This window comes from Python bivittatus, unplaced genomic scaffold (assembly GCF_059951505.1).
Source record: "Python bivittatus isolate LINGU-HERP-01145 unplaced genomic scaffold, Pbiv_v1 ctg000350_np1212, whole genome shotgun sequence".
Classification (NCBI taxonomy): Eukaryota; Metazoa; Chordata; class Lepidosauria; order Squamata; family Pythonidae; genus Python; species Python bivittatus.
In genome coordinates, this window is record NW_028277074.1 from 25,040,728 (window position 1) to 25,062,451 (window position 21,724).

Genomic DNA, 21,724 nt, shown 5'->3' on the forward strand with positions numbered 1-21,724 from the left:
CAGTCCATAAGCAACTTAAAACTAAGCAATGGTTTTTAGAAGTCTAGAAGTCTAGTTTAGAAGTTTAGAATATGGATTTGCCACCAATAAGCTATATCAGACTAATTTTATTTCATTCTTGTCTACCCACTCCCGATAACTTTCTTAGACTGAGAGGGCTGTGGATGTAACATACTGAATTCAGCAAAGCATTTGACCAAAACACGCAATGATATATTGACTAACAAGCTAGTTAAGTATGGGCTGGGTGTTATGCCTTTAGGTGGTAAGATTGTGCAGTGCTTCAGTTTAATTCAGAAGAAATTTTGGAGCATGCTGGAGTAAAAATGTGGCACCTATGAGTTACTCATTAAAACAGCTGAATTTCTGCTGGAACAAATGAGTTTGAAACAAACTTGCAGTTTGGCAGAGGAACCACTAATGAAGGAGAGTAGTGAGCCACTCTTCACTGGATGTGTTCATTTGGGGACTGAATGATATCTGTCAGGTATGCTTTAATTTGGATTCCCATACTGAGAAGGAACTAGGATTGCAAAGAATATTTTCTCACTTACCACAGTGAATATTCTGTACAAGTAGTCCCCGGGTTAAGAATGCCCAGGTTACAGACAACCCATAGTTAAGAACGGAGCCTACTGTAGCAAAATTCTAGTTAAATACACAATAATTCAAGTTAAATATACAATGGTTCGAGTTCATTACACAATACTACTTTTACAGTATTATACAATAATATTGTTCTTGCTTACATACAAATTCAACTTAAGGACAGGCCTTGGGAATGGAACTTGTTCTTAAACTGGGGACTATCTGTATTAATTCAGTAAAGACCAGCCTAATTTTTTTTCATCTTTCTCTGTATAAACCTTGTGTAATGGCCTATGACTACTGTATACACTTAATAAATAGTCTCATGTTTAAGATTTTTATTCAGGATTGTATTCTTATGGTGTCAAGACTACGTTTCCTTAGAATCTGTTCATAGCTTAGAGAGTTTTTTTAGATGTTAGACTAAATAATTGGATGCAAGTAGAATATGTTGTGGTTAACTGCATCACATTTTTGCTTTCTTATGTGGGATTAGGGCTTAACTATTGTATAACCGATTGAAACCTCCAGCTTACTCATTCCACCACCACAATCATGCTGTTTAGTACACAGCTCAAAGGATGATTGGCTTGGTACGTGCAGCCCATAGTGATATGAAATTGTAGAAAGTCACTAGTAGCTGTGTTGCAACTGTCTTGCTTGCCTTGGGATGTCAACTGCAGCTTAATAGGAAGCTCTTCAGTTTTTCATGTAGAAGCTGCTGCTCAGCTCCATTAATCCAGATGTGAAGCCAGCACTCAGCTATTTCTCAGTAGTCACTGCAACCTTTGTTACCTCATTTGCTTCGATAAGCAATATAGGATGCACTTACAGGCTGTATTTGTATGACACATTAAGCTAGGTTAATTGTTGACCTAGAATGTCATCTGGATCTGGTTTGAATAAAATTGTAGTAAATATAGAGTGCTATAACCACAGTATTTACCCAAGACTGTCATAAGTTTACTCACATGAGTCAACTTGTAGCTCCAGACCCGAATATGGTAGTCCAGAGTGGCTGTAAAATGGAGCTTCCTTTTATCCCATTTTGTTTTGATTTCTGTGATTGTATAGTGGAATGAGGTCAAAAATGGGGCTGGCTAATAACCTTCCCCCTTCTGTCCACAGATGTTTTGATCCTAATCATGCTATGATGGTTTTCCTTTTTTTTTTTTTTTAATTTGCTGCTTTCTTTGTTAATCCGTCTGGGGCTAACAGATGGGTAAACTAGATTACCCATGGATTGTGCCAAACTACGCTGGTCATGGCATATGAACATGTGCACATTGTGCGGTCAGTATTATTTCCATCACTCAGTGTCCTCACTTTCTTTTGTATGATAATTGTTTTGTTTTCTGGATCTAGACTTTAAGAGCAAACATTGAGGGAGACTGATAGCAACAGGTAGTTAAGATTGGTGGTGAAATCAATAAAGAGCAGTGACCATAACCTCCTTTTTAAGCCAGTGTCCTAGGTGTCCAGAAATAATTTTCCTGCTGCTCTGTTATGGCGCTTAATATTTAAGTGCAACAAAAGTTATGGAATCTAAAGATAGCTCTGTGTTCAGTACTATAGGTCTGCAGGCTAGCTGATGACTGTATAAGTATTCTGTACTACTTCCAATGAGAGGTAGTATGGAGGAATTCAGAGAGAGAGAAAGTTAGAGGTGTCTTTGTTACTGAGCAATATTTGTTGGAAATCTTCTGAGAAGCTAGGACCTTAGGAGAGATATTGTCTGACTGAGGCCCATATCCCAAAAACCCTGGGAGAAGTGGACCCAGTAAAGTAAAGTAAATGGGATTTTAAAAACTTTATACTTTTCAGTGCTTGAAGATTTCCTTCCTTCCTTCCTTCCTTCCTTCCTCCCTCCCTCCCTCCCTCCCTCCCAGGTTCTGTAGTATTATTTTGCACTCAGTTCCCTTTCCCTCTATCTCTATTTGCTCAGGTTAACAATTGAGAGCTTTGGTGTGCACATCTCAGCATCATGTAACTTGGTGCATCTAAACTATTCTCTCAAATCCTTACTTTGTTGACTTTTATTAAAATAAAAAAACTGTTATATTTTAATCCAGTATGGCGTGTTTTCTTGAGTATCATGTACTTGAAAGATTTTGGGGCCTAGTAATTTTGTTTAAAAGGGAGATTTTGAGCCATTTGTTTAAGAGCCTATTCTGGGGAAGGGGAATTTCCTGTTATGTTCTACTCAGAATTCATGTGAGGGGAAACATCCCCCCCCCTTTTTTTTTACATTTTTACATGAAGCAATCACCAGATTCTCAGGAGTTTACCATGGTAAATGCAAACAAAATCAAATACAAATTGTTAAAATATCCACAATAAGATTAAAAATACAAATAATAAAATCAGAGGTGCAAATTGTTCAACCTAGGCATTATTGTTCATCACAGACTCTCTGGAATGATTATATTTTCAACATTGTAGAAGGCTAGTACTGAAGGGGGCAGCCTAATTTCTAATGGGAGGCTGTTCCATAGTATAGGAGTTATCACAGAAAAGCAGTACATACAAGCATCCATACTAGGTATCTCATGGGAATAGAGGATTGCTGCAGTTTCTCCCAGGATGCCTGAGTTGGGTAGGTCAATTTCAGCTGAAGAAAGTGATCCTGTAGGTACTTTGGTGCCAAGCTGTATAGGGCTTTATAGATAACAACCAGCATCTTGAGTTGCACGCAGAAGCTGATAAGGAGCCATTATCAATGGTTGTAATGTGCTCATTGCTTTGAGAGGCAAGAAATAAGACACTATAGTGTGGACTAATTGAAGATTCCAGTTCGTCTTCAAAGGCAGTCCTATTCAAGAACAGATGGTGGCAGCATTACTACTGCCTGAGTGGAACTAGATCTGGAGGAATAGCTAGATCTAGATGCCATGAAACTCAGAGGATGTGTCAGGATGGAGATGTATTGTTTTGTAGTGTCCCCAGTGTTTCTGGATATAAGAAAATTCATAAGATGTCTTCCTTTGCTGTAACAGATTCATTCATTCATGTCATTTCTATGCTACTTTATTCCAGAATAGTTCCTTCTCAGCTACTAGCATAAAACTAGCAGTTCCAAGGAACTGACTTTAATTTATAAAAGTTTAAATAATTTGGGACTGCTTATGCTGCCTTTTTTTTTCTTATATGTTCTCTAGTTTTAGTTCTTGAAGAACTTAAAAGGTTAGGGACTGTTGCTGTTGTACCAACCTCTTGCTGCATAGCAACCTCCCTGCCTGAGCTCCTTGATTCCATCTCCGGGTTGGCAGTAGAGTTCCCCAGACTTATGGTCTTGGGGGATTTTAATCTGCCTTCCCTGGGAGTGGGATCTGAGGTGGTTCAGGAGTTCATGGCCACTACGATGGCCTTGGGCCTATCCCAGGTCATCCAAGCCCAACACAGGGCAGTGATCACACACGACATCTGGTGTTCTTGTCAGAGCAGTGGCTATGTGATCTGCAATTGGGGGAGTTATTGGTGTCCCCCTTGTCATGGTCAGATCACACCCTGATTACCATGGGATTCTCTGGCGCCACTATCCACTGCAGGAAGGCTTGACCCATTAGACTGGTCTGCCTCCAGGGACTGATGGACCAGAGGTGTTCCAGAGGGAGCTGGGAGCTGTTCTGCTGGTCTGCTGCACAGCCCATCTGAAGCCTTGGTTGCTGCCTGGAGTAAAAAGGGGCTGAGGCTTTGGATCAGATTGCGCCTATGTGAGCTCTCCCCTCTCGTGGATCCTGTCACTCCCTGTGGTTTACAGAGGGATTGAGGGAGATGAAATGAGAGAAGAGACATCTAGAGTGTCACTGGTGCTCATCTAAGGACGATCTCGACCAAACAGGGGTTAGAGCTGCTATTAAGGCCTACCAAGTGGCGGGAAAGGTGGCAAAGTGACAGCACTCCTCCACTGTTATTGCATTCATAGATTGCTGCCCTGCAGCCCTGTTTCAGGTGAAATGGGCCTTCTTGGGTATAGGGGTCCTGGATAATCTTTTGCAGAGTTGTGCGGAGAAATTTGCTCAGCATCTGTCAGATAAAATCACTCAGATTTGTTCACAGTTTGATACTGGCTTTGCTGCAGGTCTGTGGGAGATGCCTAGAGTGGAGTCTTGCCTGGTTATCTGGGAATGGTTTGAACCTATTGGACCTGAGGAAGTGGATAGGGTCCTTAGGACTGTGAGCTCAGCGACCTGTTCTCTAGATCCATGCCCCTCCTGGCTTGTGAAAACAACCCGGGAGGTGTTGTGTGGGTGGATTCTGGTGATGGTGAATTCTTCCTTAAATGAGAGGGTTGTTACTGCACCTCTTAAATAGGCTTTGGTTCCCCTTCCTCAAGAAGCCATCGCTGGACCCCATGATACTGGATAATTTCTGTCCAATATCCAACTTCCCCTTTTTGAGGAAGGTGATTGAGAACATGGTTGCGCAGCAGCTTCAGAGAACCTTGGATGAAGTGGATTATCTGGATCCTTTTCAGTCAGGCTTCAGACCTGGGTATTGTACAGAAACGGCATTGGTTGTGCTTTTGGATGATCTCTGGCATGAGTGGGATGGTGGTTATGCGTTCATCCTTGCCTTACTTGACCTCTCAGTGGCTTTCAATACTATTGACCATGGTATCCTTCTGGACCGACTCAGAAAATTGGGGGTGGGCAGCGTGGTATTGTGCTGGTTCACCTCTTTCCTCCAGGATCAGTTCCAGTCAGCGGTGATTGGGGAGGAGACATCCTACCCCCCCCCCCACTATGCGGAGTGCCACAGGGGTTGCTGCTCTCACTTCTCTTATGTGAGCTCGTCCATTGCCATGGGGTGAGGTATCATCAGTATGGTGATGATGCTCAATTGTACATCTCTGCCCCTGGCGACTTAAGCGAGGCTATGGACGTCCTATCTTGGTATCTGGAGGCTGTGAGGATCTGGATGGGGGACAACAGCCTTTAACTGAACCCTGGCAAGACTGAGTGGCTTAGGGTTTTAGCCCCTCTGGTTCTAGGATTTTACCATCTTTGGTACTGGATGGGGTTACACTGCCCCAAACAGACCCTGTGTGCAATCTGGGGGTCCTCCTGTACTCACAACTGCTGCTCAAAGAGCAGGTGGCAGTTGTGGCTAGGAAAGCCTTTGCACAACTTTGTATTGTGCACCAGTTGTGCACATTCCTAGATCAGGGGGACCTACTCACGGTCACTCATGCCCTAGTCACCTCCCAGTTAGACTACTGCAATGCGCTCTACATGGGGCTGCACTTGGAGTATCCAGAAACTTCAGCTGGTGCAAAATGCAGCAGCATGAGCAGTTATGTGTGTTTCTAGTAGAACACACGTTACACCTCTGCTTCATGAGCTGCATCGGTTACCAGTTTGTTTCTGGGTCCAATTCAAGGTGCTGGTGTTGACCTTTAAAGCCCTTCATGGCATGGGGCTGGGCTGTTTCATCTGCGCATCCTACCAGATCCAGCAGAGAGGGCATGTTATGGATTCTGTCACCTAGGGAGCTACATTTGACAGGCCCTAGGCAGTGGACCTTTTCTGCTGTAGCACCTGCACTGTGGAATCTTCTCCCCCCTGAGGTGCGGTTGGCCTCGTTGTTGAGCTTCCAGAGATCCCTTAAGACTTGGTTATGCCAGCAGGCCAGGGGACCCCAGGGGATGGGGGAATTAGTGAGGTGGCTCCCTTATTTTTAACATCCTTTTATTCTTTGGTTTATTTTTATTTTTATATTTTTAAAGTATTTATTGACTATTTTTAGCTCTGTTGTACGCTGCCCAGAGTTGCCTGTGGTGAGATGGGTGGCTATATAAATTGGTTATAAATTGGTATATAAATTGGTTAAATAAATAAACAAATAAACAAATATTTTGTAGAAATAAAACAAGAGCTCATTGTTTTTGAAAAGCAGAGATTCTTTTAATATTTCTTGGGACTAGCAGATTAAAGTGTTTTTCACTGACTGTCTTGCTTTTAAATAAGTTTACAGTCAAGTATATTTGCTTCCATTTCTACTCTGTCATTGCAAACTGCTATAGTCCTCTAATAACGGGAAAATCAATTTTGCATAGCAAAATAATATATGTATATGTATGTATATATTTGGGATACAACTGGTACCAAGTTCTTTTTAAATCTGGGGCTGTTTCAGGTTTTAAATATCTGTGATAAAGTTGGCTTCTGCATAGCCAAAAATTGAGGATATCGAACTTCATTACCTAATCCTGTTGAGTTTACAGTGGAACTTTCAAATCAGAACTCACTGGTTTTGTTTTAATTTGTGGCACCCTGGAATATATTCAATTAAAAACATTTTGCCTGCTTAAAGATTAGATTGAGTCCCCAGATATTTGCTGTAGGTATTATTGAGTGAAAGACAGTGTACCTTACTTTGTCCCTATCCCAAGAGACCAAATTCAAATTCCCCTTTGGATATCCGAAATGTGTTATCTTGAGCTGAATGTATTGCTAAGAGTATTGCATGTGTGTGATGTATTTACTACAAATAGAAATATACAAATAAGGCATTCTCTCCTTTTAGTTTTGTTTTGGCACCAAAATATTACCGTATTTTTCCGTTAATAAGACGCCCCCATGTATAAGACGACCCCCACTTTTCCAATCCAAAATTAAGAAATCAATATCAATAAGATCAAAATCAATAAGAAATCAAAGCAGAACACATTTTTATTTAGTAATTAGGTAACATTTACATGATATACTCAGTGGGAGGAGGTCCAAACTGTCTTTCTGCAGCTCTATTTCCATGCTCTTTTGCATAACTGATTACATTCAGTTTGAATTTTGCAGAGTAAGACATTCACTTATTTATTTTTTTATTTTCTGACATCTTTATGAGCTCAGTATGCTCTGACATTACCGGTCCCTGTCATATCTGCGCACTGCCTACACGCTCTCCACCTCCAATGGGAAGTGTTCTAATTGGTTTGTTCAGCATCAGCTGACATCAGTTACATAAGACTTGTGATTGGAGGAAGTCTGTTTGCAGAGACAAAGTATGGGCAGTTTCACTCATGATTGGAGGCTCATGATTGGAGGAAGCCTGTTTGCAGAGACAAAGTATGGGCAGTTTCGCAACCACGGGGTTCTCTCCTCAGCTTACTTCCTTGCATAAGACACCCTTCAATTTTTAGTGTAACTATTTTAGAAAAAAGTATCGTCTTATAGACAGAAAAATATGGTATTTCAGTTTTTACTCAGACTCTTAGATCTTGGTACTCATAGCATGGACTTAAATCACCATTTATAAGAACGATGGTTTTAGTATTACCTCCACTTACTAGCATGCCTGTTTTATAAGACTGATGGGATTTTTAATGCATCAGACTTACTTACTTACTTACTTACTTACTTACTTACTTATTTATTTTGTAAATTTATAGACCATCCATCCCATATACATGACTTTGGGCAGCTCACAATTAAAACATAATTAAAAACTACAAAAATAACAAAAATAGCAGCCAAGAAGGCTGACAACCACTCAAACAAGCCATGACATGCACTCACCTATAATGGGAATATCATCTGAGTATCTGCCTAGACCTAGCTTTCCCCAGCTTTATCTATCTATCTATCTATCTATCTATCTATCTATCTATCTATCTATCTATCTATCAGTTTTGCGTTGCTGTCCATCTTAAAGCACAACTCTAGACGGCTCAAAGACTTTCACTTGAAAGTCTAAGGAAAATGTGGTCTTGACTTGTAAACGTATCAAAGCAAACAAAATACTTACTATTAAATGATGTTAATTATAAACCGTGTATCTTCCAGTTCTTTGGGCTTTTGAAGCATAAATGAAAATTAGAAAAAATGTTTACTAAAAATCCTTAAACCCCAGGATTTTTTATTGTTTAATCTGCTCTGACATTTCTGATAAAGACAAGTTATACATATTTTAATAAATAATAGCACATAACAATACTAGATTGATAGCTGGCAATATTAAATAGCTTTCACTGAAAGAATTTGTGAAAGAAAAAAACCCCCAAAATATGTACTCTCCAATGTGAGTAAAAGTGACAAACAGCTAGAAAAATGTGATATTTACTATGGAAAATAAAGGATGAAATTTAATTTGATTGCATTTTTTTTATTGTACCACCATGTTATACCTGATTCCCAAATAAGATTGAAATACAAAACTCTTCTAAAACATTTTCACAAATCCTAAATGATATTTTCATTATTATTTTTTTCAAAGATTCAAAGTACCTCTTAATCACTAAGACAGGATATATATCAAAGAGCAATAATCTTTGTTTATATGTCCCAGTATTCTGAATCCCTCTTCCAAACTGGACAACATAAATGGATTCTCTTTGCCCTTACTATGGCCAAAAGACTGGTATTGCAGCATTGGAAAGATAAATGTATGGCCCCATTTATTCAATGGACTGAAGACCTGATTGCTCTTGCTACTTACAAGCGGATTGCCTATAGATGTAGACTTTGTATGGACAAGTATAATGAAATATGGGACTCATTTATACAAAATACAGTAGGTTAAAAAAAAGCATATTAGTCATATAAATGTATTAGAAATATATATGTACTTGAATAGTATTTGGAATAGATAAGTATATATAGCATTGTAATTATTTACCATTGTAATGACATATTAACATGTTTTTTCTTTGTTGTATTTCACTTTTTTGTTAAAGCACTTTCTATGTGTTTTTTTTTCCCTTCTCAATAATAAAAAATAGATTAAAAAAATGAATCCCTCTTTCAAACAAAATGGAAGAAAAACATGAGCCCAGGAAAGATTCTTAAAAATAGTAGAGGGAGGGGGAAAAAAAAAAGAAAACTAAGAAGAGAACAGAATGAAATTCAGTGCCTGGAGTCCTCAGCATTCTTGTGTCAGAAATCCTAGAAATTAAAAAAAAATGCTGATATACAAGTAAAAGTAATTTAGCAGAGAATTAATAAACTATGAATAGGTTAAATATACTGGCAATTTTTTAATTACTCGGGCCATCCATGGACATTTTTAGCCAAATATCATTTTTGATGTTATCTTTTCCACGGGGAGCTCTTTATTTATTTTTACAACTTATGTTAAGGTGGCTCATGAATACAAGCATAAAAACAAGAAATGTTTGGACCAGGAAGTTAGGCAAGCTCTGCTGCTGATGTGCTTTTTATGTTTTGGGGTTTTATTTTTTAACCTTGGGTATCATGGGTTTTTGTTTTATTCCTTGTATGCTACCCAGACTCACCGTTGGAGATGAGGAGCCATATATATCATTTAAATAAATAAATAATAAACAACATTACAACAAAATTGGGGCCCTAAAAACGATAACCAATCAAACCATACATAATTAAATATACACCCAGAGTCATTGAGAGTTAGGCAGTGTGCAAGTTAATAAGTTGTTATTGTTGGTCACACTGTCAGCCAGATGTTTAGACTGGATTTGGCATTTTTATACACCTTGTCGAGTCCTCCTCAAGGACCTGGGATAGGATGTTGTTTGATGGTGCTTAAGGTATTGTCACAGGATATAAGCTGGTCCAAGTAAAGCTGTCTTTTGCAATTGACTGATGGTGATTTTGTTAATGCTAGTGGTCTTCAAATGGTACTCCAGATGTTTTGGGATTGCACTCAGGGTACCTATTACTATTGGTACTATCTTTGCTTTCTTTTGCCATAGTCATTGTATTTCTATTTGCAGGTCTTTATATTTTGTGATTTTCTCCAGTTCTTTCTCTTCTATTCTGCTGTCTCCAGGTATTGCAGTGTGCACTATCCAGACTTTTTTTTTCTTTCTTATCAACAGTTGTTAAGTCTGGGGTGTTATGTGGCAGGTGCTTGTCTGTTTGAATTCTAAAGTCCCAGAGCACTTTAGCTTCTTCATTTTCTATTATTTTGTCTGTTATGTGGTTCCACCAGTCTTGCTTGCAGGCAAATGGTATCTTTGCAGATATTCCAATGCACCATTGTTGCTACTTTGTCATGGCATTGTTTGTAGTTGGTCTGTGCGATCTTCTTGTAGCAGCTAACTAGGTGGTCCACTGTTTCTTCAGCTTCTTTGCAGAGGAGGCATTTGCTGTCTGTTGCTGTCTTCTCAATTCTGGCTTTGTATGCATTTGTTTTTAAGGCTTGGTCTTGTGCAGTCAGAATTAGCCCCTCTGTCTCTTTCTTCAACTTTCCTGCTGTTAGCCATTGCTGTGTCTTGTTATCTGCTTTGCCTGCTAGTTTTTTTGTGTACTGGCCATGTAATAATTTGCCTTTCCATGTCTCTTTTCTGTTCTTCATTTGGTCTTTCTTGTAGGCCAGTTTGGTCTCTTCAGTATTCAGTAAGCCTTCATGGTGTACTAGCTTCAGTGCATTTTCCTCACTGTCCTTCAGGTATTCTTCTAATGCCCTTTTTCCTTCTTCAACTGTCTGATGCTCTTGCAATATTCCATGCCCACCTCTGCTCCTTGGTAACTAGAGTCTGTCAACATCGTTGCGTGGATGAAGGGTGTGATTCATTGCCACTATTTTTCTGGTCTTCCTGTCCAGGGCTTCTAGTTCTGCTTTAGTCCAGTCCAATATTCCAGCTGTGTATCTGATGACTGGAATTGCCCAAGTGTTAATCGCCTCGATGGTATTTCCTCCACTGAGTTTGGACTTTAAGATCTTCTTCACTCTCATGATGTATCGATTACTAACCTTCTTTTTGACTTCAGTGTGCTTGATGTTGTCAGCTTGAAGGATGCCCAGGTATTTGTAGTGATCTTCTTCAACCAGAATCTTGATGTGATTTCCATAAAGGCATCTTGATTCCTTAATTTTTCACTATTTTTCCCCTGTTGATGGTAAGAGCGGCACATTTGTCCAATCCAAACTCCATTGCAATATCGTGGCTGTATATTCAGACAGTGTTGAGCAGCAATTCTATTTCAGATGGTGTTTTTCCATACAGCTTCAGATTGTCCATGTAAAGGAGGTGGGATAGCCTGGCAGATGTATGTGGTGTTTGATAGGCATGACCTGATTTGTTCAGTATTGTTGACAGAGGAATCAATGCAATGACAAGCAGTAGTGGAGATAGTGAGTCTCCTTGAAAGATTCCTCTCTCAATATTTCCTTTCTGCTCAGATGAAAAAGGCTTGTTATTGACTAGATGCTGTTGGACTGCCTCAGCTACCACACCAGTTAGCAATTTGAAAGTTATTAGTAAGCAAGTAATTGGCCTGTAGTTGCCTGGTGCTGCCCCTTTTGTTGGATCTTTCATTATCAGTTAGGTTTTGCCAGATGTTAACTAATCTTCAATTTTACCTCCTTGCACTATGTTGTTAAACTGCTTGGCAATGAGTGGTGCAGACCAGTCAGATGTTTCAACCAAAAACCATGCAGTTCATCTTTACCTGCTGCTGACCAATTCTTGATCTTCCTTGCCCTTTTCTCCGCCATTTCTGTAGTGATTACAAGTTCTTTCATTTCAGCTTCTTTTTTATTCTTATCCACTTCCTTTATCTAAACTGCATTTTTGTTGTATTTCTTTGGGTTGTCCCATAGCTGTGCCCAGAACTGTACCGTTTCCTTTTTGTCAGGTGTTGATTGGTTCATTGCAGTCTCTCCATTGGTAGAAATGTTTCTGATTCAACTGAAATTGGAGATTCTGCCTATAGTGTGCAATTCGAGCTTCATATCGGCTGATATTTTGGGCTGTGGCTGTTATTTGCTGCTTTATTATTTCTAGTGCTTCTTTGATCTTCTTTGTTTCTAGGTGATATTTCTTGACCAGGTATTCTTTGGTGGTCTTGTTCTTCAGCTTCTTTTCCTTCATTTGTTCTAGCTTGTTTGCATCCGAACTTAGCATGCTGATCTTATTTTCCAACCTGATCTTCCATTTTGGTGGTACACTGTTTGGCTTTTTTTTTTCTTGTTTGTTGATTTTGCATCCAAGGTATTCAGTTATAACTGCAGCCATGCTTTGCATTAGTGGTTTGTTTTTTGCAGTGAGCTCATGCTTATATTTGACATTTCAATATTGGCATCTTTTAATCCTTGTGCTACCTGTTTCTTTGTAACAAACTTCAATGCAGGCAACCTTATTCTGTTCTTTTCGTGCTGTTCTAGATGCTCAGTTATTCTTTGTTTCACTTCCTCTTGTGTTTTAGTTTGAGAGCTTTGTTCTTTCTGAGGAGAAGGCAGAGGAGAGAGTGCCTGGTTTGGGAATGAAAATGATTCAATGACTATTCTGGCTTCCTCTACTGCCGACTTCCTCTGGTTTGCCTCCACAATCTGAGCTACTTCTGGCAAAACTTCGATTTCTTTGCCCTGGCTAGACGTTTTCAGTTCTTCCCATTCTACTTCTGTGAATACTTTATTTCGTATTATAAATCGACATTGATCTGCTAGCCTCTGTTCTGTTATTTCTGATTCTGGATGTTGTTCTTTCTAGAACTGGTGCATTCTTTTCAGATATCCTCTTCTCATTGAACTTGATTTGTAATAGCAGGTAATTATTTCTTTGTTTTCAGTCTTCATATATTTGCGACAGGTAAACAACTTTTCTTCCAGTAGTCCTGCAGCTGCTGGCCCTGGTTGCTCAGCCAACAGTCCTGAGTCCTGTAGCCCACTTGTCACCAGATGTCCTGGAACTCAAACACTTAGCGCAGTCTTTGTTGACCCAGGCAACAACCGATTTGGTATAGGTTTCTGTAAATTACGTCTTACCATGTTGTTTATGGGAGAGACTCTCTTCATCTGGCTCCTCTGATGAGACCTATCCAGTATGGTTGAATCTCTGGCATAGCCCTCCTTGGAGCACACAGGCCCCACAACCACATCAAAGTATTGCCTCACTGGGGGGTATTGTTGTTGTTGTTGTTATTACCACCACCACTACCACCATACATATTGGGTTCTCCTGACAGCCTGGCCCCAATACCTATATATGATTCCCCCTTTCTGTGATATTGGTGTTTGTGTAGCTCTTGATAATTTAGATTAAAATGAAACTGCTTTAAGAACTTGGATTCTCAAAATGAATACCGTATACATAAATTAGGTTTAGGTAGACGTATTCATGCATAGAATGTAAAGTTGCAAAGAGAGCTGCATTATCTCTGTCACACTAAGTGTATGCATGCTTTTGGGTTTGTATGTTTGTTTGAGTATTCCTATTTTTCTTATAGGCCGTAGGATTGCTAGCCTGATATTCTGGTCTCATGTTGTGTAATATAGCAGACTGGGCAGCTGTTGTTATATAATGGGAATAAAGAAATACCCAGTGTGCTATCTTTAGATAAAGATTCATGAATGTTCACATTTATTAGTTTTTATTAAATTAAATTAAATAAAGAACTATAACTTTACAAAAACAAGAGAAAACAGGTATATAAATTACATTATATATATAAAGAATACTATGGAGCCAGTTTCACAATATTAAACTTTGACCTTATGTAATAATGAGTTTTTCCATTACATTGGTAGAGATTGAGTTCATAAACATTAAGCGAATACATATAAATCCAAGATAGTAAATTTTAAACACGTTAGGAATATATATATACTCATCATATTCCATTTCAGTGTAAGTTGTGCATTTATGCAAATTTCACACAAAGAGTAAGAAGATGTGATAAAGAAATTAAAGGCAGGAAATAAGAAAAAAGAAAACAAGCTCTTAACAAAATATGTTTGTGCTAACACCATTCACTATCTCTTTATATTTTTTCTATTCTGGTAAATCATTCTTGCTTCAACATTATCCATATATGATGTATTGCCTTTCATTCTTTAAACACATAATAAAGTGAGCAAAAGCATACACTTATACACAACCATATTATATCTTTCAACAAACATTTCTTTCTTTCAACAGACTATATACTATTCACTACCTTTCTGCCAGCATTTTCATGTCTTAAAATTTCTCCACCCATTTCCCCATCTTTATTAAACATTTTATGTATCTACTTGCTCTAATTTATCATTTATGTATGTGATGCATTTCTGTATAAGTTCACTCACTTTTCCTTGTAAAATGCAACTGCCTTACTCTTTTGTCCGTGGATTTGTCCATATTCCTCATTGCATCATAAGGCTAACTGGCATTTGCTATAAATCATCTAGATAATCAACCAACAATAGAGCAATTTCTACATGCAAAATTACAGCACATTCACATTTCTTACCATCACATTTCTAATGACATCAGAATCATTTCTTATACATTTATCCGTACATGCGTTAAATAATCAAGGAGACATAATACATCATTAAATATTTAACCATTCCTTCATCATTCCATTTATTCTCCCACATACATGAATTTTACTGCATTCAGCAACCAAATTCAGCTCCATATTAGTGCAAAATGTACCATAATTCAAGCATATGTACTTAATCGTTGGCTTTTTCTAACAGTTTTATCCAAAAGAAAACCTGGCAAACTCCTTTAAAATGTTTCAGCTTATATGTCATTGCTATGCCTTCTGGATGTGTAGAGGTGTAAACATTCTGCAGAGAGAAAGTATAACTACTACTCTTCAGCTCATAAAACCTACTAAAGGATAGACATGTGTTGGGTTTCTAATTCATTCTCAACTAGCCTCATAGACATGGAGGTAGCAGCTCCTAATTACACAGTTCATATAAGACTAAATAGATGAACTTCCGGATCATAACAAACTATTACTGTTACAACAGAATATTAAAGAACATTACCAGAGATTCTTCCAAATCAGTATAACTCTGATGTTTCCTTATTTACAATATGAGATGCTAGTAAAGCTTTTATGAGAGTTTTGTTTATCTCTCTGGCATCCAATATAAAAAAAGCCATGCAAGGGTATATTTTATTTATATATTACTGAATGATTTGAAACAATTAGAATCAAGGTGTAAACATAATCCAATCTTTGATTTAGAATTAAAATAAAAGCAATATAGAATCAACTAGTTTTATTGGAAATAGACTTACAAGGAGACAAATTTTATCAAGCAGAAATATTTTGAAAAAGGCAGTAAGTGGAATAAATTGCAACCCTACCAATTGTATAAGAGACAGGCTAAAATAACTTATTTGGGATGGAATCAAACATGTTTTTATGAGGCATCCTGCAACCCAGGTGGGCCTGTAGAGATGACTACTGCCCCCAGTCAGGAAGCTGTTGGCTCCCCTGTATGCCTGATGTAGAAGGAGCTGGGTCACTTTCCCTGCCCCCTACTTGGTATCGTGTTATCCCTAAGGTGCCCTCCACCCTATAGAAGAACACTTCTCCATTTTGGACAGTACCAAACTCCTGCAAGGCCAGTAGTTGCTGAGGGTGGGGCTTGTTAGGGTATTGGTCATGAAAGTGGTGCCCCAATTGCAACACATCCACATCTGTTGCTGCCTTCCATGACTCTGGGTAGCCTTTCCTGTGGATCAGGTATTCAATCTGCATCCCTTTGCCTCTAGAGTCTAGCACTGCCTCCACTTCGTACTTGTCCTCCCTGTTTACCAGTATGAGAGGGGGGTGCTGCCTGTGAACACAGAGTGCAGTGGGTTGCCTCTTTCACTAGTAAGGCCGATGGAATACAGGGTGAACCTTCGTTGATGCTAGTAATTTCAACTGGAATACTATTGGGTTTATTTGTTTAATTACTGGGAAGGGGGCCAATAAATTTTGAGTCAAATTTCTTGGAAAGCCTCATGGAAATCAAAATTTTGTAGAAAGTCAAACCAAATCCTCTTCTGCAATTTTGGCTCCCTCTTTTCTGCGTATATCTGCTGCTTTTTTGTATGCGGCCTTTGGTAGTTCTAGCTGCTCCTTTAAGAGGCTTTGGGCCACTTGCCTCTCGTGCAGGAAATCTGTGGCATGAGGAATGGTGCTTTTTTGTCTGATTGTTGGCAAGACCCGTGGGTGGAATGATTAAGTTGCCTGGAATGTGAACATACGAATAGAGGAGTGTGCTGCATTGTTGTAAGCAAATTCAGCAAGAGATATGAGATCAGTCCAGTTGTCTTGCTGATATGAAATATAGCATCTTAAATATTGCTGCAACAGTTGATTAACCTTCTCAGATTCTCCGTTGGACTCCAGATGATGCGAGGAAGACAAATGAATTTTAATATTTAATAAGCGCAAGAGGGCCTTCCAAAATTTAGAAGTGAACTGATTTCCTTTGTCTGAAATCACATGACTGACCAATCCTCTATATCTAAAGATGCGGTCAAAAAATGCTGAGGTGTTTCCTGGATTGCTGGGAGGCCCTTGCAAAGAATAAAATGAGCCAATTTGGTACATAAATCCACTACTACCAGTATGGTTGTGTATCCCTGCACTGGGGGAAGATCAGTGATAAAATCTAGAGAAACAGTGTCTCAGGGCTATGACAGAGTCTCTAACAGCTGCAATAACCTGGCCGGCTTACCAGGAATTAGTTTTGTTCTATGACAGACATGAGAAGAGGAAACATAATCCCTAATGTTTGCGTGGATGTGTGGCCACCAAAACTCTCTGAGAACTCTATGTTGGGTTTTAAACACCCCTCCCCGGTGTCCTGCTGTTTTGTTGTGGCACAGCTGTAATACCTCTTCCCTTAGAGGAACATATAAACAGCCACTGTGCAACAGCTGCCCGCCTACCACTGTGAAAGGTGCAAAATTACCTTGTTGGGTTCCCTGGAGGTCATCCATCTGGGCCTTGGCATATGCATCCTGCTGTTGCTGTGCCCTAATCCAATCAAATAGATCAACGGTCTGTCTTCCCACTCTCAGGTTTTCAAGTTGGTCTGATTTACGGTATGATTCAGAGTTGCATGGCTGGAAGATCGTTGCAGGGGAAGGTGACTGAGGCACATGGTACTCTGGCTTACATGAGAGGGCATCTGGAAGTTCATTTTGGGAAATGTAAAAATCAAAGCGGGAGAAAAATTGTGTGTTCTGTATGGATTTGTACAAGGTAAGCTGCTCCTTCCAGCAGGTGTTTCCACTGCTGGAAGGCAGTTTTATCACCAGCAACTCCTTATTGAAAATATAGTTCCTTTCTACTGGGAGGAGCACTCTGGAGTAAAAGGCACATGGTAGTAGATCTGCACCCCCTGCCCCATTTCCCACTCTGCTTGGAGCAGGACTGTTCCTATCACCACATCTGAAGCATCTATCTGCAACACAAAGCGCCAGGAAGGGTCGGGGTGGCAGAGGAGGGGCTGAGAAGCAAAGAGTTCTTTTAACTCTTGAAATACCACTTGCTCTTGAGTTGACCAGAAGAATTGCTGACTCTTTCTTAGGAGCTGGGACAGTGGTTTTATACAGTCAGCAAAATTAGAGATGAATTTCCAGTAGAAGTTAGCAAAGCCCAGAAAATGTTGCATGTCTTTTACATAATAGGGGTGGGTGGGTTTGCCATCTTAGAATAGACTTACCTTTGCTGGATCCATCTGTATGTCTCTGTTGAGATTCTGTGGCCAAATAGTCTAATTGAGGCAGGTCAAATGCACATTTTTCTAGCTTGGCAAAGAGCTTGTTGTCCTGTAGGTTTTGCAATACATTTCTGACATGGGTGACATGCAAGGAGGGATCTTCAGAAGAAGCCAAGATGTCATCTAAGTATACCACCAGTTGTCTAAAATGTCTGAAAATATTTCGTTCATGAATCTAGAAAAAACAGCTCCCAGTTCACCAAGCTGAAAGGCATCACTGTGTATTCAAACTTGCTGTATCTTGTATCAAAGGCTGTCAAATATTTGTGTCCTTCTTTCATTCTGATTAAGTTGTAAGCACTAATCAAGTCTAGTTTTGTAAAGCTGCATGCCTTTTGTAGTTGGTCTAGTAGGTCTGAGATAAGTGGGAGTGGATAATGGTCTCTAATTGTCATTCTGTTCAGGTCTTTGTAGAATGGTATACATGGTGCTCCCTCCTTTTCCTTCATGGTGGCTGCTGCATCTCCTTGGTTTTTGGGCACAAAAACTGTTGGTGCTGATGCTGGTGAGTTGGAAGGGTAAATGAACCCTTTTTTGACGTTGACAACCAAATATTCCTTGAGAATGACTAACTTGCAAGTATATATGGGATGTTGTCTTTTTGCTGGGATGTGGACTCCTGGCTTCAAACTGGTGGTGCAATCATATGCTCAATGGGGGGGGGGGTGTAACATGGCTGCCTCTTCTTCCCCAAACACATCTGCAAACTCTGAATATTTTTCTGGTAGTGACAATCCACTCTTGTTTTGCATTGGAGTGCGGGGGGGGGGGGGTAAACTTGCACTGCTTGTAAACGATCCTGCTGGCATTTAGGGGAGGGGAGAGTGTCCCTTGTGCCCAACGTACATCTGGATTGTGTAACTGAAGCTGCTCTGTTTCCAAGATGATGAGCACTTCCAAGGAAGCAGTCACATAGAGTATTATGAACTCTGTGTGATCTTTGATTGTTAACTGCAAAAGGGCCATGTGCTACAAAATCAGCCCTCCTCTTGGTGGCTGTCCATCAATCATCTCGACTATCACTGGGCTTTCTAGAGCTTGAGCAGGCAACTTTAGTTTCTGTACTGTATCTACATCTATGAAATTAGTGGTTGCCCCCAAGTCTACAAGAGCAGAGAGTTCCACATTCTGCCTGGAATAACAATAACAGGAGTAATTAGGTATGTTTGCCTTCTGTTGGCTGTCTGAGCTCTCCTTAAATGTTTGAGGGGGCCCCTTCGGAGCTCCTGGGAGGGGGGCCGGCAAAATTTCCCTGGTGTGCTGCTTCGAAGCAAGCGGAGCACTTGCTGACTATGTGCTCCGTTGATTTACAAGTTCTGCATTTTGTTGCTGTGTCAGACACTTGAGCTTTTACCTGGCATGATCTGGCTATGTACCCGGGGACCCCGCAGTAAAAGCACAGTCCCTGATCCCTTCTTCTTTGCTTCTCTCCTGATAACAAAGATCTCTTGGTTGCTTCGATTTGCATGGGTTCTCCCGTATTCCAAGGGGGGTTATGGGGGAAGACGTGCTGTAGATTCTTTTCCCCTTACTGTTCCTTCCCTGCCTTAACTCCTCCAGCCAGGCATCTATTATTACCCAACTTTGATACAGCTCTTTTGGGGTATTTGGGGTGCTTTGCCTCACCAGCTCACCAGCTTAGAACTTCACCCAGCCCTTCTTTGAACTGGTCAGTCAGTGCTAAGTCATTGTACCCTACATCTCCAGCAAGTAACTTAAAGTCCACAATATATGATCTTACTCTCTTCTGTCCCTGCTTGAGCTTTCAGATCTCTTGACTAGCAGTGATGCATTGTATGGGATCCCCAAAGTGTCCTCTGAGTTTATGCATGAAGTCCTGATAGTTGTCCAGCACTGGATCATTCCCCTCAATGAACGGTACAGGTAGTCCTCGCTTAATGACCACAACTGGGACTGGAATTTAGATCACTAAGCGATGCAATCATTAAGCAAATCACGTGAACAGACCCAATTTTATGCCCTTTTTTGTGGTGGTCGTTAAATGAATCGTGTGGTTCCCCATTGATTTTGCTTGCTGGAAGCCAGCTGGGAAGGTAGCAAATGATGTGACCCTGGGACTCTGCAACCATCATAAGGGCAAGTTGGTTGCCAAGTACCCAGATCGTGATCATGTGACTGCAAGGTTGCCGTGACAGCCATAACTTCGGGCACCAGTTGTAAGTCACTTTTTTAGCGCCATTGTAACTTCAAACAGTTGCTAAATGAACAGTTGTTAAGTGAGAACTATCTGTATTGCCCCCTTGGCTGCTGCTTCCTTCAGCAAACCTAGTACAAAAGTCACTTCGACGCATTCAGTGGGAAACTCCACCAGCCTGCCTGCCTTAAACATTTCACGCTGAGTTGTGAATGCCCGGAATTGACCCGAGCCCCTCCGAACTTCTTCAGCAAGCTTCCATGGGAATGGAGGAGCTTTGGCTGAGCCGAAAGTAGTTGTGCTGCCACTGGTTGAGACAAATTCTGCCCCAGCTGTTGCGGTAGTTGTATTGTGGCATTCTGCAAGTTGGTCATCTGTGCATCTACCTGCTGCTGGTGTTGCAACAATGCTGCTGCTAGATCCCTGGTGGATATCGGAGTCCTCCTGGGGATTGGAGGCCATTCCTTAAAATTCTTCTCTTTGGAAGAGAGTATGAGACTTGCAAGATTGATGTTAGCCTTACTATGTAGACCAGATAGGAAACACGGCTAGATGAGCTAATTCTACTTTATTGTAAAGTAACATTAATAGAATCTTGCAAGTCTGAAAGTAATTCTCTCCTCCCATCCTCTTTACAGCCCAAAAACTAGGGAGGGTCTCTTCTGAGCTTCTTGTCCTGTCCACATTCCTGCTGCGGGCTCAGCTGCTTTTTATCTGACTGTTCCCTTGGCTGCGTCTCTTTGCCCTGTCTCCCAAGGTCATTCCCACATACCACTACAATATTATATGCTGTATGCTCTTCATTTGTTTGATTTATCTTTCAAGGTTTAAACATTTTGTAAAGTTGTTATACCTGCTTAATAACCAAAAGTCAACAATGTCATGCTATTTTAATTCAGAAAGGTATCTGAAAGTAGTGCCCCTACTGATAAGTCTTCAAGTGCTAGCTTCTCTATTCCTAAAATAAAGTGCTCCTATATAAATTGATGGAGAAATTTGTTCTACTTTTGCTGGATGCATCAGTATCAAATTCTTATATTATCTGGAATTTATCGAGTTCTTCATGCTGAGTCAAACCAAAGTTCCATATAGCTCAACATTTTGTTCTTATTATACTAATCAGACACATGTGGGAAGTCTACAAGAAGGAAATGATAAAAATAGCGTCTTTTAAAATTTAACTGAAATTTAAGTACTATTTGATTTGACTTATAAATTTATTGGTTTTCTCTGGGCAACATTATGTTATTTGTGTTAAATACTGCTGGAATAAAATTATTGAATTTCTAACAAATCCTCCAGCAATAATTAAATTGCTTAGTAAGCTTTATCTGACAATTGCTGTTTCCAAAGTCAATTATTTGGAGATAGAAAACATAGCAGGCTTTAAGGTACATTTTATTTAATCAGAGCTAGGAACAAACCTATAGAAATGAACCAATGAATAAGCTCTTCCTTTTACTAAGAATTATGAACATATAACATCTTTCTTACTCAATTTCAATTATATATCCATTTATGTAAATGAATTCTGTAAAAGAATTTAGATTTTAT

The 21,724-nt window shown here is 39.8% G+C and overlaps 1 protein-coding gene across 6 annotated transcripts in view; it reads left to right on the plus strand.

Moving 5' to 3' along the window:
* CASK (calcium/calmodulin dependent serine protein kinase) overlaps positions 1–21,724 on the plus strand; it is a 187,921-nt gene that overhangs the window by 29,073 nt on the left and 137,124 nt on the right. Inside the window, exon 2 of one of the 6 annotated variants that reach the window (XM_088144750.1) lies at positions 18,420–18,520. The exons of the other annotated variants lie outside the window; for them this stretch is intronic. The gene's annotated coding sequence lies outside the window, so the exon portion shown is untranslated. The remainder of the gene's footprint in view (positions 1–18,419; positions 18,521–21,724) is intronic. 6 annotated transcript variants of the gene reach the window in all.